Here is a 16,424-nt window from a genome sequence, read left to right as displayed (position 1 = left end):
CCGTCATTTACTATCGAATCGACATAACGCCAGATCGTCACAGTGGTCGCTTTTCTCTCTGAAACGGTTACATTTATCGTCTGCAAGCCCTTGTCGCGTGATGCGGTATGCAGAGTCACTACAAGCGGCATAATAGAACACTGAAGAAGCATCTAAGTTTATGCAATCGCCCAGTAAGAAGAGCTACATTTCAAGTTTTAGTTATCGATTAATGAATTATTGGGCGGTTTGGTGCCTTGGACCAGACCGAGGACCTTAAGATTTTGCATGAACCGAGGACTGGCAGCCAGGTAACACGAGAAATTGTGTAAAGTGTTAATATGTAGTAAAAACCTAAGAAAATCTCCCGTTTCCGTCATTTACTATCGAATCGACATAACGCCAGATCGTCACATTGGTCTCTTTTCTCTCTGAAACGGTTACATTTATCGTCTGCAAGCCCTTGTCGCGTGATGCGGTATGCAGACACAGTACAAGCAGCACACTAGAACACAGAATAAGAATCTATGTTGATGCAATCGGCCAGTAAGAAGAGCTACATTTCAAGTTTTAGTTATCGATTAATGAATTATTGGGCGGTTTGGTGCCTTGGACCAGACCGAGGACCTTAAGATTTTGCATGAACCGAGGACTGGCAGCCAGGTAACACGAGAAATTGTGTAAAGTGTTAATATGTAGTAAAAACCCAAGAAAATCTCCCGTTTCCGTCATTTACTATCGAATCGACATAACGCCAGATCGTCACAGTGGTCGCTTTTCTCTCTGAAACGGTTACATTTATCGTCTGCAAGCACTTGTCGCGTGATGCGGTATGCAGAGTCACTACTAGCGGCATAGTAGAACACTGAAGAAGCATCTAAGTTTATACAATCGGCCAGTAAGAAGAGCTACATTTCAAATTTTAGTTATCGATTAATGAATTATTGGGCGGTTTGGTGCCTTGGACCAGACCGAGGACCTTAAGATTTTGCATGAACCGAGGACTGGCAGCCAGGTAACACGAGAAATTGTGTAAAGTGTTAATATGTAGTAAAAACCTAAGAAAATCTCCCGTTTCCGTTATTTACTATCGAATCGACATAACGCCAGATCGTCACAGTGGTCGCCTTTCTCTCTGAAACGGTTACATTTATCGTCTGCAAGCCCTTGTCGCGTGATGCGGTATGCAGAGTCACTACAAGCGGCATAGTAGAACACTGAAGAAGCATCTAAGTTTATGCAATCGCCCAGTAAGAAGAGCTACATTTCAAGTTTTAGTTATCGATTAATGAATTATTGGGCGGTTTGGTGCCTTGGACCAGACCGAGGACCTTAAGATTTTGCATGAACCGAGGACTGGCAGCCAGGTAACGCGAGAAATTGTGTAAAGTGTTAATATGTAGTAAAAACCTAAGAAAATCTCCCGTTTCCGTCATTTACTATCGAATCGACATAACGCCAGATCGTCACAGTGGTCGCTTTTCTCTCTGAAACGGTTACATTTATCGTCTGCAAGCCCTTGTCGCGTGATGCGGTATGCAGAGTCACTACAAGCGGCATAGTAGAACACTGAAGAAGCATCTAAGTTTATGCAATCGCCCAGTAAGAAGAGCTACATTTCAAGTTTTAGTTATCGATTAATGAATTATTGGGCGGTTTGGTGCCTTGGACCAGACCGAGGACCTTAAGATTTTGCATGAACCGAGGACTGGCAGCCAGGTAACACGAGAAATTGTGTAAAGTGTTAATATGTAGTAAAAACCCAAGAAAATCTCCCGTTTCCGTCATTTACTATCGAATCCACATAACGCCAGATCGGCACAGTGGTCGCTTTTCTCTCTGAAACGGTTACATTTATCGTCTGCAAGCACTTGTCGCGTGATGCGGTATGCAGAGTCACTACAAGCGGCATAGTAGAACACTGAAGAAGCATCTAAGTTTATGCAATCGCCCAGTAAGAAGAGCTACATTTCAAGTTTTAGTTATCGATTAATGAATTATTGGGCGGTTTGGTGCCTTGGACCAGACCGAGGACCTTAAGATTTTGCATGAACCGAGGACTGGCAGCCAGGTAACACGAGAAATTGTGTAAAGTGTTAATATGTAGTAAAAACCTAAGAAAATCTCCCGTTTCCGTCATTTACTATCGAATCGACATAACGCCAGATCGTCACAGTGGTCGCTTTTCTCTCTGAAACGGTTACATTTATCGTCTGCAAGCCCTTGTCGCGTGATGCGGTATGCAGACACAGTACAAGCAGCACACTAGAACACAGAATAAGAATCTACGTTGATGCAATCGGCCAGGAAGAAGAGCTACATTTCAAGTTTTAGTTATCGATTAATGAATTATTGGGCGGTTTGGTGCCTTGGACCAGACCGAGGACCTTAAGATTTTGCATGAACCGAGGACTGGCAGCCAGGTAACACGAGAAATTGTGTAAAGTGTTAATATGTAGTAAAAACCCAAGAAAATCTCCCGTTTCCGTCATTTACTATCGAATCGACATAACGCCAGATCGTCACAGTGGTCGCTTTTCTCTCTGAAACGGTTACATTTATCGTCTGCAAGCCCTTGTCGCGTGATGCGGTATGCAGAGTCACTACAAGCGGCATAGTAGAACACTGAAGAAGCATCTAAGTTTATGCAATCGCCCAGTAAGGAGAGCTACATTTCAAGTTTTAGTTATCGATTAATGAATTATTGGGCGGTTTGGTGCCTTGGACCAGACCGAGGACCTTAAGATTTTGCATGAACCGAGGACTGGCAGCCAGGTAACACGAGAAATTGTGTAAAGTGTTAATATGTAGTAAAAACCTAAGAAAATCTCCCGTTTCCGTCATTTACTATCGAATCGACATAACGCCAGATCGTCACAGTGGTCGCTTTTCTCTCTGAAACGGTTACATTTATCGTCTGCAAGCCCTTGTCGCGTGATGCGGTATGCAGAGTCACTACAAGCGGCATAGTAGAACACTGAAGAAGCATCTAAGTTTATGCAATCGCCCAGTAAGAAGAGCTACATTTCAAGTTTTAGTTATCGATTAATGAATTATTGGGCGGTTTGGTGCCTTGGACCAGACCGAGGACCTTAAGATTTTGCATGAACCGAGGACTGGCAGCCAGGTAACGCGAGAAATTGTGTAAAGTGTTAATATGTAGTAAAAACCTAAGAAAATCTCCCGTTTCCGTCATTTACTATCGAATCGACATAACGCCAGATCGTCACAGTGGTCGCCTTTCTCTCTGAAACGGTTACATTTATCGTCTGCAAGCCCTTGTCGCGTGATGCGGTATGCAGAGTCACTACAAGCGGCATAGTAGAACACTGAAGAAGCATCTAAGTTTATGCAATCGCCCAGTAAGAAGAGCTACATTTCAAGTTTTAGTTATCGATTAATGAATTATTGGCCGGTTTGGTGCCTTGGACCAGACCGAGGACCTTAAGATTTTGCATGAACCGAGGACTGGCAGCCAGGTAACACGAGAAATTGTGTAAAGTGTTAATATGTAGTAAAAACCCAAGAAAATCTCCCGTTTCCGTCATTTACTATCGAATCGACATAACGCCAGATCGGCACAGTGGTCGCTTTTCTCTCTGAAACGGTTACATTTATCGTCTGCAAGCACTTGTCGCGTGATGCGGTATGCAGAGTCACTACAAGCGGCATAGTAGAACACTGAAGAAGCATCTAAGTTTATGCAATCGCCCAGTAAGAAGAGCTACATTTCAAGTTTTAGTTATCGATTAATGAATTATTGGGCGGTTTGGTGCCTTGGACCAGACCGAGGACCTTAAGATTTTGCATGAACCGAGGACTGGCAGCCAGGTAACACGAGAAATTGTGTAAAGTGTTAATATGTAGTAAAAACCTAAGAAAATCTCCCGTTTCCGTCATTTACTATCGAATCGACATAACGCCAGATCGTCACAGTGGTCGCTTTTCTCTCTGAAACGGTTACATTTATCGTCTGCAAGCCCTTGTCGCGTGATGCGGTATGCAGACACAGTACAAGCAGCACACTAGAACACAGAATAAGAATCTACGTTGATGCAATCGGCCAGGAAGAAGAGCTAAATTTCAAGTTTTAGTTATCGATTAATGAATTATTGGGCGGTTTGGTGCCTTGGACCAGACCGAGGACCTTAAGATTTTGCATGAACCGAGGACTGGCAGCCAGGTAACACGAGAAATTGTGTAAAGTGTTAATATGTAGTAAAAACCCAAGAAAACCTCCCGTTTCCGTCATTTACTATCGAATCGACATAACGCCAGATCGTCACAGTGGTCGCTTTTCTCTCTGAAACGGTTACATTTATCGTCTGCAAGCCCTTGTCGCGTGATGCGGTATGCAGAGTCACTACAAGCGGCATAGTAGAACACTGAAGAAGCATCTAAGTTTATGCAATCGCCCAGTAAGGAGAGCTACATTTCAAGTTTTAGTTATCGATTAATGAATTATTGGGCGGTTTGGTGCCTTGGACCAGACCGAGGACCTTAAGATTTTGCATGAACCGAGGACTGGCAGCCAGGTAACACGAGAAATTGTGTAAAGTGTTAATATGTAGTAAAAACCTAAGAAAATCTCCCGTTTCCGTCATTTACTATCGAATCGACATAACGCCAGATCGTCACAGTGGTCGCTTTTCTCTCTGAAACGGTTACATTTATCGTCTGCAAGCCCTTGTCGCGTGATGCGGTATGCAGAGTCACTACAAGCGGCATAGTAGAACACTGAAGAAGCATCTAAGTTTATGCAATCGCCCAGTAAGAAGAGCTGCAGTTCAAGTTTTAGTTATCGATTAATGAATTATTGGGCGGTTCGGTGCCTTGGACCAGACCGAGGACCTTAAGATTTTGCATGAACCGAGGACTGGCAGCCAGGTAACACGAGAAATTGTGTAAAGTGTTAATATGTAGTAAAAACCTAAGAAAATCTCCCGTATCCGTCATTTACTATCGAATCGACATAACGCCAGACCGTCACAGTGGTCGCTTTTCTCTCTGAAACGGTTACATTTATCGTCTGCAAGCCCTTGTCGCGTGATGCGGTATGCAGAGTCACTACAAGCGGCATAGTAGAACACTGAAGAAGCATCTAAGTTTATGCAATCGCCCAGTAAGAAGAGCTACATTTCAAGTTTTAGTTATCGATTAATGAATTATTGGGCGGTTTGGTGCCTTGGACCAGACCGAGGACCTTAAGATTTTGCATGAACCGAGGACTGGCAGCCAGGTAACACGAGAAATTGTGTAAAATGTTAATATGTAGTAAAAACCTAAGAAAATCTCCCGTTTCCGTCATTTACTATCGAATCGACATAACGCCAGATCGTCACAGTGGTCGCTTTTCTCTCTGAAACGGTTACATTTATCGTCTGCAAGCCCTTGTCGCGTGATGCGGTATGCAGACACAGTACAAGCAGTACACTAGAACACAGAATAAGAATCTACGTTGATGCAATCGGCCAGGAAGAAGTGCTACATTTCAAGTTTTAGTTATCGATTAATGAATTATTGGGCGGTTTGGTGCCTTGGACCAGACCGAGGACCTTAAGATTTTGCATGAACCGAGGACTCGCAGCCAGGTAACACGAGAAATTGTGTAAAGTGTTAATATGTAGTAAAAGCCCAAGAAAATCTCCCGTTTCCGTCATTTACTATCGAATCGACATAACGCCAGATCGTCACAGTGGTCGCTTTTCTCTCTGAAACGGTTACATTTATCGTCTGCAAGCCCTTGTCGCGTGATGCGGTATGCAGACACAGTACAAGCAGCACACTAGAACACAGAATAAGAATCTACGTTGATGCAATCGGCCAGTAAGAAGAGCTACATTTCAAGTTTTAGTTATCGATTAATGAATTATTGGGCGGTTTGGTGCCTTGGACCAGACCGAGGACCTTAAGATTTTCCATGAACCGAGGACTGGCAGCCAGGTAACACGAGAAATTGTGTAAAGTGTTAATATGTAGTAAAAACCTAAGAAAATCTTCCGTTTCCGTCATTTACTATCGAATCGACATAACGCCAGATCGTCACAGTGGTCGCTTTTCTCTCTGAAACGGTTACATTTATCGTCTGCAAGCCCTTGTCGCGTGATGCGGTATGCAGAGTCACTACAAGCGGCATAGTAGAACACTGAAGAAGCATCTAAGTTTATGCAATCGCCCAGTAAGAAGAGCTACATTTCAAGTTTTAGTTATCGATTAATGAATTATTGGGCGGTTTGGTGCCTTGGACCAGACCGAGGACCTTAAGATTTTGCATGAACCGAGGACTGGCAGCCAGGTAACACGAGAAATTGTGTAAAGTGTTAATAAGTAGTAAAAACCTAAGAAAATCTCCCGTTTCCGTCATTTACTATCGAATCGACATAACGCCAGATCGTCACATTGGTCTCTTTTCTCTCTGAAACGGTTACATTTATCGTCTGCAAGCCCTTGTCGCGTGATGCGGTATGCAGACACAGTACAAGCAGCACACTAGAACACAGAATAAGAATCTATGTTGATGCAATCGGCCAGTAAGAAGAGCTACATTTCAAGTTTTAGTTATCGATTAAGAATTATTGGGCGGTTTGGTGCCTTGGACCAGACCGAGGACCTTAAGATTTTGCATGAACCGAGGACTGGCAGCCAGGTAACACGAGAAATTGTGTAAAGTGTTAATATGTAGTAAAAACCCAAGAAAATCTACCGTTTCCGTCATTTACTATCGAATCGACATAACGCCAGATCGTCACAGTGGTCGCTTTTCTCTCTGAAACGGTTACATTTATCGTCTGCAAGCACTTGTCGCGTGATGCGGTATGCAGAGTCACTACTAGCGGCATAGTAGAACACTGAAGAAGCATCTAAGTTTATACAATCGGCCAGTAAGAAGAGCTACATTTCAAATTTTAGTTATCGATTAATGAATTATTGGGCGGTTTGGTGCCTTGGACCAGACCGAGGACCTTAAGATTTTGCATGAACCGAGGACTGGCAGCCAGGTAACACGAGAAATTGTGTAAAGTGTTAATATGTAGTAAAAACCTAAGAAAATCTCCCGTTTCCGTTATTTACTATCGAATCGACATAACGCCAGATCGTCACAGTGGTCGCCTTTCTCTCTGAAACGGTTACATTTATCGTCTGCAAGCCCTTGTCGCGTGATGCGGTATGCAGAGTCACTACAAGCGGCATAGTAGAACACTGAAGAAGCATCTAAGTTTATGCAATCGCCCAGTAAGAAGAGCTACATTTCAAGTTTTAGTTATCGATTAATGAATTATTGGGCGGTTTGGTGCCTTGGACCAGACCGAGGACCTTAAGATTTTGCATGAACCGAGGACTGGCAGCCAGGTAACGCGAGAAATTGTGTAAAGTGTTAATATGTAGTAAAAACCTAAGAAAATCTCCCGTTTCCGTCATTTACTATCGAATCGACATAACGCCAGATCGTCACAGTGGTCGCTTTTCTCTCTGAAACGGTTACATTTATCGTCTGCAAGCCCTTGCCGCGTGATGCGGTATGCAGAGTCACTACAAGCGGCATAGTAGAACACTGAAGAAGCATCTAAGTTTATGCAATCGCCCAGTAAGAAGAGCTACATTTCAAGTTTTAGTTATCGATTAATGAATTATTGGGCGGTTTGGTGCCTTGGACCAGACCGAGGACCTTAATATTTTGCATGAACCGAGGACTGGCAGCCAGGTAACACGAGAAATTGTGTAAAGTGTTAATATGTAGTAAAAACCCAAGAAAATCTCCCGTTTCCGTCATTTACTATCGAATCCACATAACGCCAGATCGGCACAGTGGTCGCTTTTCTCTCTGAAACGGTTACATTTATCGTCTGCAAGCCCTTGTTGCGTGATGCGGTATGCAGAGTCACTACAAGCGGCATAGTAGAACACTGAAGAAGCATCTAAGTTTATGCAATCGCCCAGTAAGAAGAGCTACATTTCAAGTTTTAGTTATCGATTAATGAATTATTGGGCGGTTTGGTGCCTTGGACCAGACCGAGGACCTTAAGATTTTGCATGAACCGAGGACTGGCAGCCAGATAACACGAGAAATTGTGTAAAGTGTTAATAAGTAGTAAAAACCTAAGAAAATCTCCCGTTTCCGTCATTTACTATCGAATCGACATATCGCCAGATCGTCACAGTGGTCGGTTTTCTCTCTGAAACGGTTACATTTATCGTCTGCAAGCCCTTGTCGCGTGATGCGGTATGCAGAGTCACTACAAGCGGCATAGTAGAACACTGAAGAAGCATCCAAGATTATGCAATCGCCCAGTAAGAAGAACTACATTTCAAGTTTTAGTTATCGATTAATGAATTATTGGGCGGTTTGGTGCCTTGGACCAGAGCGAGGACCCTAAGATTATGCATGAACCGAGGACTGGCAGCCAGGTAACACGAGAAATTGTGTGAGGTGTTAATATGTAGTAAAAACCTAAGGAAATCTCCCGTTTCCGTCATTTACTATCGAATCGACATAACGCCAGATCGTCACAGTGGTCGCTTTTCTCTCTGAAACGGTTACATTTATTGTCTGCAAGCCCTTGTCGCGTGATGCGGTATGCAGGGTCACTACAAGCGGCATAGTAGAACACTGAAGAAGCATCTAAGTTTATGCAATCGCCCAGTAAGAAGAGCTACATTTCAATTTTTAGTTATCGATTAATGAATTATTGGGCGGTTTGGTGCCTTGGACCAGACCGAGGACCTTAAGATTTTGCATGAACCGAGGACTGGCAGCCAGGTAACACGAGAAATTGTGTAAAGTGTTAATATGTAGTAAAAACCTAAGAAAATCTTCCGTTTCCGTCATTTACTATCGAATCGACATAACGCCAGATCGTCACAGTGGTCGCTTTTCTCTCTGAAACGGTTACATTTATCGTCTGCAAGCCCTTGTCGCGTGATGCGGTATGCAGAGTCACTACAAGCGGCATAGTAGAACACTGAAGAAGCATCTAAGTTTATGCAATCGCCCAGTAAGAAGAGCTACATTTCAAGTTTTAGTTATCGATTAATGAATTATTGGGCGGTTTGGTGCCTTGGACCAGACCGATGACCTTATGATTTTGCATGAACCGAGGTCTGGCAGCCAGGTAACACGAGAAATTGTGTAAAGTGTTAATATGTAGTAAAAACCTAAGAAAATCTCCCGTTTCCGTCATTTACTATCGAATCGACATAACGCCAGATCGTCACATTGGTCTCTTTTCTCTCTGAAACGGTTACATTTATCGTCTGCAAGCCCTTGTCGCGTGATGCGGTATGCAGACACAGTACAAGCAGCACACTAGAACACAGAATAAGAATCTACGTTGATGCAATCGGCCAGTAAGAAGAGCTACATTTCAAGTTTTAGTTATCGATTAATGAATTATTGGGCGGTTTGGTGCCTTGGACCAGACCGAGGACCTTAAGATTTTGCATGAACCGAGGACTGGCAGCCAGGTAACACGAGAAATTGTGTAAAGTGTTAATATGTAGTAAAAACCCAAGAAAATCTCCCGTTTCCGTCATTTACTATCGAATCGACATAACGCCAGATCGTCACAGTGGTCGCTTTTCTCTCTGAAACGGTTACATTTATCGTCTGCAAGCACTTGTCGCGTGATGCGGTATGCAGAGTCACTACAAGCGGCATAGTAGAACACTGAAGAAGCATCTAAGTTTATACAATCGGCCAGTAAGAAGAGCTACATTTCAAGTTTTAGTTATCGATTAATGAATTATTGGGCGGTTTGGTGCCTTGGACCAGACCGAGGACCTTAAGATTTTGCATGAACCGAGGACTGGCAGCCAGGTAACACGAGAAATTGTGTAAAGTGTTAATATGTAGTAAAAACCTAAGAAAATCTCCCGTTTCCGTTATTTACTATCGAATCGACATAACGCCAGATCGTCACAGTGGTCGCCTTTCTCTCTGAAACGGTTACATTTATCGTCTGCAAGCCCTTGTCGCGTGATGCGGTATGCAGAGTCACTACAAGCGGCATAGTAGAACACTGAAGAAGCATCTAAGTTTATGCAATCGCCCAGTAAGAAGAGCTACATTTCAAGTTTTAGTTATCGATTAATGAATTATTGGGCGGTTTGGTGCCTTGGACCAGACCGAGGACCTTAAGATTTTGCATGAACCGAGGACTGGCAGCCAGGTAACACGAGAAATTGTGTAAAGTGTTAATATGTAGTAAAAACCTAAGAAAATCTCCCGTTTCCGTCATTTACTATCGAATCGAGATAACGCCAGATCGTCACAGTGCTCGCTTTTCTCTCTGAAACGGTTACATTTATCGTCTGCAAGCCCTTGTCGCGTGATGCGGTATGCAGACACAGTACAAGCAGCACACTAGAACACAGAATAAGAATCTACGTTGATGCAATCGGCCAGGAAGAAGAGCTACATTTCAAGTTTTAGTTATCGATTAATGAATTATTGGGCGGTTTGGTGCCTTGGACCAGACCGAGGACCTTAAGATTTTGCATGAACCGAGGACTGGCAGCCAGGTAACACGAGAAATTGTGTAAAGTGTTAATATGTAGTAAAAACCCAAGAAAATCTCCCGTTTCCGTCATTTACTATCGAATCCACATAACGCCAGATCGGCACAGTGGTCGCTTTTCTCTCTGAAACGGTTACATTTATCGTCTGCAAGCCCTTGTCGCGTGATGCGGTATGCAGAGTCACTACAAGCGGCATAGTAGAACACTGAAGAAGCATCTAAGTTTATGCAATCGCCCAGTAAGAAGAGCTACATTTCAAGTTTTAGTTATCGATTAATGAATTATTGGGCGGTTTGGTGCCTTGGACCAGACCGAGGACCTTAAGATTTTGCATGAACCGAGGACTGGCAGCCAGATAACACGAGAAATTGTGTAAAGTGTTAATAAGTAGTAAAAACCTAAGAAAATCTCCCGTCATTTACTATCGAATCGACATAACGCCAGATCGTCACAGTGGTCGGTTTTCTCTCTCAAACGGTTACATTTATCGTCTGCAAGCCCTTGTCGCGTGATGCGGTATGCAGAGTCACTACAAGCGGCATAGTAGAACACTGAAGAAGCATCCAAGATTATGCAATCGCCCAGTAAGAAGAACTACATTTCAAGTTTTAGTTATCGATTAATGAATTATTGGGCGGTTTGGTGCCTTGGACCAGAGCGAGGACCCTAAGATTATGCATGAACCGAGGACTGGCAGCCAGGCAACACGAGAAATTGTGTGAAGTGTTAATATGTAGTAAAAACCTAAGAAAATCTCCCGTTTCCGTCATTTACTATCGAATCGACATAACGCCAGATCGTCATATTGGTCGCTTTTCTCTCTGAAACGGTTACATTTATCGTCTGCAAGCCCTTGTCGCGTGATGCGGTATGCAGACACAGTACAAGCAGCACACTAGAACACAGAATAAGAATCTACGTTGATGCAATCGGCCAGTAAGAAGAGCTACATTTCAAGTTTTAGTTATCGATTAATGAATTATTGGGCGGTTTGGTGCCTTGGACCAGACCGAGGACCTTAAGATTTTGCATGAACCGAGGACTGGCAGCCAGGTAACACGAGAAATTGTGTAAAGTGTTAATATGTAGTAAAAACCTAAGAAAATCTCCCGTTTCCGTCATTTACTATCGAATCGACATAACGCCAGATCGTCACAGTGGTCGCTTTTCTCTCTGAAACGGTTACATTTATCGTCTGCAAGCCCTTGTCGCGTGATGCGGTATGCAGAGTCACTACAAGCGGCATAGTAGAACACTGAAGAAGCATCTAAGTTTATGCAATCGCCCAGTAAGAAGAGCTACATTTCAATTTTTAGTTATCGATTAATGAATTATTGGGCGGTTTGGTGCCTTGGACCAGACCGAGGACCTTAAGATTTTGCATGAACCGAGGACTGGCAGCCAGGTAACACGAGAAATTGTGTAAAGTGTTAAAATGTAGTAAAAACCCAAGAAAATCTCCCGTTTCCGTCATTTACTATCGAATCGACATAACGCCAGATCGTCACAGTGGTCGCTCTTCTCTCTGAAACGGTTACATTTATCGTCTGCAAGCCCTTGTCGCGTGATGCGGTATGCAGACACAGTACAAGCAGCACACTAGAACACAGAATAAGAATCTACGTTGATGCAATCGGCCAGTAAGAAGAGCTACTTTTCAAGTTTTAGTTATCGATTAATGAATTATTGGGCGGTTTGGTGCCTTGGACCAGACCGAGGACCTTAAGATTTTGCATGAACCGAGGACTGGCAGCCAGGTAACACGAGAAATTGTGTAAAGTGTTAATATGTAGTAAAAACCTAAGAAAATCTCCCGTTTCCGTCATTTACTATCGAATCGACATAACGCCAGATCGTCACAGTGGTCGATTTTCTCTCTGAAACGGTTACATTTATCGTCTGCAAGCCCTTGTCGCGTGATGCGGTATGCAGAGTCACTACAAGCGGCATAGTAGAACACTGAAGAAGCATCTAAGTTTATGCAATCGCCCAGTAAGAAGAGCTACATTTCAATTTTTAGTTATCGATTAATGACTTATTGGGTGGTTTGGTGCCTTGGACCAGACCGAGGACCTTAAGATTTTCCATGAACCGAGGACTGGCAGCCAGGTAACACGAGAAATTGTGTAAAGTGTTAATATGTAGTAAAAACCTAAGAAAATCTTCCGTTTCCGTCATTTACTATCGAATCGACATAACGCCAGATCGTCACAGTGGTCGCTTTTCTCTCTGAAACGGTTACATTTATCGTCTGCAAGCCCTTGTCGCGTGATGCGGTATGCAGAGTCACTACAAGCGGCATAGTAGAACACTGAAGAAGCATCTAAGTTTATGCAATCGCCCAGTAAGAAGAGCTACATTTCAAGTTTTAGTTATCGATTAATGAATTATTGGGCGGTTTGGTGCCTTGGACCAGACCGAGGACCTTATGATTTTGCATGAACCGAGGTCTGGCAGCCAGGTAACACGAGAAATTGTGTAAAGTGTTAATATGTAGTAAAAACCTAAGAAAATCTCCCGTTTCCGTCATTTACTATCGAATCGACATAACGCCAGATCGTCACATTGGTCTCTTTTCTCTCTGAAACGGTTACATTTATCGTCTGCAAGCCCTTGTCGCGTGATGCGGTATGCAGACACAGTACAAGCAGCACACTAGAACACAGAATAAGAATCTACGTTGATGCAATCGGCCAGTAAGAAGAGCTACATTTCAAGTTTTAGTTATCGATTAATGAATTATTGGGCGGTTTGGTGCCTTGGACCAGACCGAGGACCTTAAGATTTTGCATGAACCGAGGACTGGCAGCCAGGTAACACGAGAAATTGTGTAAAGTGTTAATATGTAGTAAAAACCCAAGAAAATCTCCCGTTTCCGTCATTTACTATCGAATCGACATAACGCCAGATCGTCACAGTGGTCGCTTTTCTCTCTGAAACGGTTACATTTATCGTCTGCAAGCACTTGTCGCGTGATGCGGTATGCAGAGTCACTACAAGCGGCATAGTAGAACACTGAAGAAGCATCTAAGTTTATACAATCGGCCAGTAAGAAGAGCTACATTTCAAGTTTTAGTTATCGATTAATGAATTATTGGGCGGTTTGGTGCCTTGGACCAGACCGAGGACCTTAAGATTTTGCATGAACCGAGGACTGGCAGCCAGGTAACACGAGAAATTGTGTAAAGTGTTAATATGTAGTAAAAACCTAAGAAAATCTCCCGTTTCCGTTATTTACTATCGAATCGACATAACGCCAGATCGTCACAGTGGTCGCCTTTCTCTCTGAAACGGTTACATTTATCGTCTGCAAGCCCTTGTCGCGTGATGCGGTATGCAGAGTCACTACAAGCGGCATAGTAGAACACTGAAGAAGCATCTAAGTTTATGCAATCGCCCAGTAAGAAGAGCTACATTTCAAGTTTTAGTTATCGATTAATGAATTATTGGGCGGTTTGGTGCCTTGGACCAGACCGAGGACCTTAAGATTTTGCATGAACCGAGGACTGGCAGCCAGGTAACACGAGAAATTGTGTAAAGTGTTAATATGTAGTAAAAACCTAAGAAAATCTCCCGTTTCCGTCATTTACTATCGAATCGAGATAACGCCAGATCGTCACAGTGCTCGCTTTTCTCTCTGAAACGGTTACATTTATCGTCTGCAAGCCCTTGTCGCGTGATGCGGTATGCAGACACAGTACAAGCAGCACACTAGAACACAGAATAAGAATCTACGTTGATGCAATCGGCCAGGAAGAAGAGCTACATTTCAAGTTTTAGTTATCGATTAATGAATTATTGGGCGGTTTGGTGCCTTGGACCAGACCGAGGACCTTAAGATTTTGCATGAACCGAGGACTGGCAGCCAGGTAACACGAGAAATTGTGTAAAGTGTTAATATGTAGTAAAAACCCAAGAAAATCTCCCGTTTCCGTCATTTACTATCGAATCCACATAACGCCAGATCGGCACAGTGGTCGCTTTTCTCTCTGAAACGGTTACATTTATCGTCTGCAAGCCCTTGTCGCGTGATGCGGTATGCAGAGTCACTACAAGCGGCATAGTAGAACACTGAAGAAGCATCTAAGTTTATGCAATCGCCCAGTAAGAAGAGCTACATTTCAAGTTTTAGTTATCGATTAATGAATTATTGGGCGGTTTGGTGCCTTGGACCAGACCGAGGACCTTAAGATTTTGCATGAACCGAGGACTGGCAGCCAGATAACACGAGAAATTGTGTAAAGTGTTAATAAGTAGTAAAAACCTAAGAAAATCTCCCGTCATTTACTATCGAATCGACATAACGCCAGATCGTCACAGTGGTCGGTTTTCTCTCTCAAACGGTTACATTTATCGTCTGCAAGCCCTTGTCGCGTGATGCGGTATGCAGAGTCACTACAAGCGGCATAGTAGAACACTGAAGAAGCATCCAAGATTATGCAATCGCCCAGTAAGAAGAACTACATTTCAAGTTTTAGTTATCGATTAATGAATTATTGGGCGGTTTGGTGCCTTGGACCAGAGCGAGGACCCTAAGATTATGCATGAACCGAGGACTGGCAGCCAGGCAACACGAGAAATTGTGTGAAGTGTTAATATGTAGTAAAAACCTAAGAAAATCTCCCGTTTCCGTCATTTACTATCGAATCGACATAGCGCCAGATCGTCATATTGGTCGCTTTTCTCTCTGAAACGGTTACATTTATCGTCTGCAAGCCCTTGTCGCGTGATGCGGTATGCAGACACAGTACAAGCAGCACACTAGAACACAGAATAAGAATCTACGTTGATGCAATCGGCCAGTAAGAAGAGCTACATTTCAAGTTTTAGTTATCGATTAATGAATTATTGGGCGGTTTGGTGCCTTGGACCAGACCGAGGACCTTAAGATTTTGCATGAACCGAGGACTGGCAGCCAGGTAACACGAGAAATTGTGTAAAGTGTTAATATGTAGTAAAAACCTAAGAAAATCTCCCGTTTCCGTCATTTACTATCGAATCGACATAACGCCAGATCGTCACAGTGGTCGCTTTTCTCTCTGAAACGGTTACATTTATCGTCTGCAAGCCCTTGTCGCGTGATGCGGTATGCAGAGTCACTACAAGCGGCATAGTAGAACACTGAAGAAGCATCTAAGTTTATGCAATCGCCCAGTAAGAAGAGCTACATTTCAATTTTTAGTTATCGATTAATGAATTATTGGGCGGTTTGGTGCCTTGGACCAGACCGAGGACCTTAAGATTTTGCATGAACCGAGGACTGGCAGCCAGGTAACACGAGAAATTGTGTAAAGTGTTAAAATGTAGTAAAAACCCAAGAAAATCTCCCGTTTCCGTCATTTACTATCGAATCGACATAACGCCAGATCGTCACAGTGGTCGCTCTTCTCTCTGAAACGGTTACATTTATCGTCTGCAAGCCCTTGTCGCGTGATGCGGTATGCAGACACAGTACAAGCAGCACACTAGAACACAGAATAAGAATCTACGTTGATGCTATCGGCCAGGAAGAAGAGCTACATTTCAAGTTTTAGTTATCGATTAATGAATTATTGGGCGGTTTGGTGCCTTGGACCAGACCGAGGACCTTAAGATTTTGCATGAACCGAGGACTGGCAGCCAGGTAACACGAGAAATTGTGTAAAGTGTTAATATGTAGTAAAAACCCAAGAAAATCTCCCGTTTCCGTCATTTACTATCGAATCGACATAACGCCAGATCGTCACAGTGGTCGCTTTTCTCTCTGAAACGGTTACATTTATCGTCTGCAAGCCCTTGTCGCGTGATGCGGTATGCAGAGTCACTACAAGCGGCATAGTAGAACACTGAAGAAGCATCCAAGTTTATGCAATCGCCCAGTAAGAAGAACTACATTTCAAGTTTTAGTTATCGATTAATGACTTATTGGGCGGTTTGGTGCCTTGGACCAG

Source organism: Schistocerca cancellata, unplaced genomic scaffold, assembly GCF_023864275.1.
Source record: "Schistocerca cancellata isolate TAMUIC-IGC-003103 unplaced genomic scaffold, iqSchCanc2.1 HiC_scaffold_1151, whole genome shotgun sequence".
NCBI lineage: Eukaryota > Metazoa > Arthropoda > Insecta > Orthoptera > Acrididae > Schistocerca > Schistocerca cancellata.
This window is presented reverse-complemented; position numbering follows the sequence as displayed.